We start from the raw sequence: 3,114 nt of genomic DNA on the forward strand, positions 1-3,114 counted from the left end.
TCTTGTTCCAACAGCAGCACAAAGCAAGAGGAGAAGGAAGGAGACGGAAAGAAAAGTTTCTTCTCAACTTGTCCACGTTTTGCACTAATTTGCTCTCTCAGTGTTTGTCCTGCCTTACAGGTGTTAACATTACACCATGTGCAGCTGCTGTAAAGCAGACAAGCTTCTATGACCAAAAAACTACATTGCACGACAAGGCTGGTTTCTGCAGATCTCCCGCAGTCTACAAAATATTATTTAAAAGGCTGGACTGGAGCCACGTTCAAATACCCTCCCTTTGCTTGAAGAAAAATAAAATGATGACCTAAATGCATTTTGTGGAGAACAAACAGAGTTTAACTCCTGGAGCATCCACCAAAGCCTTCATGAGGCTAGAAAAGCTCTAGGATAATGGAAAAAGCAACCTCAGTTTTTGTATGGCAGCTTTCCACATGAAAGGTAGGCACCACCTTGTCTGCATGTGTACAAGCTGCAGCTGCCAATGGGAGAGGAAGATCAAAAAAAAAAAAGGAACACGCGAACAGGTTTTTCCAGTTTTTGTTGAAGCACAGACCAGAACAAAGGCCCTGTTGGGCAAACAGCTCATAACTCACTCAACTGAGACTTTGCAAATCAGCAATAATAGAAAACCGAAAAAAAAAGAGTGGCCAAATGCATTTAGAACTATGTTTTCCTCCTGTCAAGCAAATCCTGCAGAGTGGGCTGGATAAGCTGGCAACGGAAGGATGCAAAAATCATCTGCAGTTTTCATGCTGAAAAAGGAAGCAAAAGGAAAAAGAGCAGTTCTGCTTTTACTCCATCCTTTTGCTTAGTACACCAGTCTGGTGTATGTGCACACCCTTGGCTGAACAGTTTTACAAATGAACTTGGTCTAATTAATGTAGCATGAAGTGACACTTGCAATATTCTGGAGGTTTCCAGTAAAATCTGGTTTGATTCAAGATCATTATGAAACCAGTAGGTACTGGTCCGCTGAGTGTTGATCACTTTTATTAACTTCTCTTTATCCATGGATTTGATGGATTTATTCTAACCATTGCATTTGATACATTTATTGGTAAGTTTTAGCCTCACTGTCCCTTAACAGATCTTAAGTTTCTAAATAAATCATATTTGAAAATCAACCCTTTGTTCTGCACCCATCTCCAAACACTGATCAACAGGCTCACCCAAATCTCACCGGTCTGTCCAGCTACTGCTAGTTCTTTTCCTACTTGCACAGGATGTAATTTTCCTAAACGCAAATGCCACACAGCACAGATAAACCCACCTACACCAACAAAAGGTATGAGACCTCCATTACACAATGCAATCCATTACAAAGAATCAAGACTTTGATTTTTCTGGCTACTTCCTTGACCAGCTCTGCAAGCCCACCGAGTTCTGATCTCTGTCTGGCTTCTTAATATTATCAAAAGTGAAACTAATGTGCCTATTTTCTTACCATGTCTTCTGGATCCTTTCAGTAGGAATCTTCTAAAATACAGGGAAACCATGTCATTGTCAGGTCCTGCTTCTGCCACCACTTGCTCTTCACCTTTTGCTCATGATCTTCCACCCTTCACCTTCCATCCTAAAAGCAGTGAGGTGGCAGATCCCTGGGAACCCATCACATGTGCCTTCTGTCTCTTCCTCTGTCCTGTCTACAAAACTGAAAGGTTTAATTGTTGTGAGATTTTGGTTTTTTTAAGGTAATCTGAATTGTACTGCACAGAGATGAGAAAAAAACAGCACCGTTTCAATGAGACACTTGTTAATAATGACTGCATTTCTGTAACATATTCTTACTAAGCATTTCAAAATGTATTACAAACATTAAAACAGCTTTCCAATGTATCTGTAAGAAAGATATTCCCAAAATTGTTTAAAAACAAGTTTCAGAGGTGCTGAGCTCCTGTAACACCATTTGAAACAATTGGGAGTTAAAGAAATGCACCACACCTGAAAATTACACTATAATTTGCCTAAAGGCATAAAACTCAGGTGTCCCAATATTTAGTTTGATGATTCGGTTAGGAAATTGTTCTTCTTTGATTTGAAACCACTTCTCAAAAGACAGTGTAGAAGGCTGGTTTGTGGGTCTTCAAACCTCCTCTGAATTCACAATAGGTGCTGTAAGGGTAAAGGTTGCAACCATAAACCCAATGTTTTTGATTAGTTTCATGACCTAGATATGTTTCCTTATGTGATTGAACAAAATGTCAACTCAAGACTGCAGAGGTAGAAGGGGGAAAAAAATCAGTAGTACCATAATAGTGTTAAACTATTTTGCTTTTATTCTTCTAAAGAACATGTTCCAAATAGTGGAAGCCCCACACCCCGATTTTTTTTTCCCAAAGGAAGAAAATAATTTCTTCTGTGAAGTGTTAAAAAACACCTCTCCAAATCATTTCCATTCAGTTGTGTGCAAAGGAGACTTCCAAGTAGTAACCTTGCTGTATGAAGACTATTTGGAATTCTGTATAAAATGCATTTGGAAGTTTAAATCTATTTGCTATAGCTACATGGCAGAGAAACTACACAGCAGATAAAATGCTGGTCCAGTGGAAGCTCTCTGTTGAAAGTGCAATGGTGCATAACTTTTGATTGCTCAAAAGTTGATGGTACTGGAGAGATGTACACAAATACTCTTGATAGTCCTCCTTTACACATTACGTAGGGCCTCTTCATCCTAACAGGCCCAAAAAACCCTCAGGCTCTGACATGAATATTGGAAAAAACAGAGGTCAACAGCTTTATTCGAGCTATGGTAGCAAACGCTTACCTCTTAAAGGAAGAATATGATAGCTTCAGGTTCTGGATTTTAGAAGTACTGTTATCACTGTGACTTCAATCAGTGGAAAAGATTTCTGGGGAGCGTAGGACAGAGGCAGGGATTGAGAAAGTACAGAATCCTATTTGACTTGTGTACCAGTCAAATAAGAAAATAGATACTTAAAGGAATGCTTAAAAAGCAGTAAACTGAAAGAATATACTTGTATTACTCAAGAATCCAAAACCTCAAGAATTTGAACTACCTAAATTTGCATTTTATGAATTTGTCCCATGTAATTTTTTATTGCAACCTTTGTCTTACACACATTTCTTCCACTCTCTTCTCTCACTCTTCTGTGC

Source organism: Pelecanus crispus, chromosome 3 (assembly GCF_030463565.1).
Source record: "Pelecanus crispus isolate bPelCri1 chromosome 3, bPelCri1.pri, whole genome shotgun sequence".
NCBI lineage: Eukaryota > Metazoa > Chordata > Aves > Pelecaniformes > Pelecanidae > Pelecanus > Pelecanus crispus.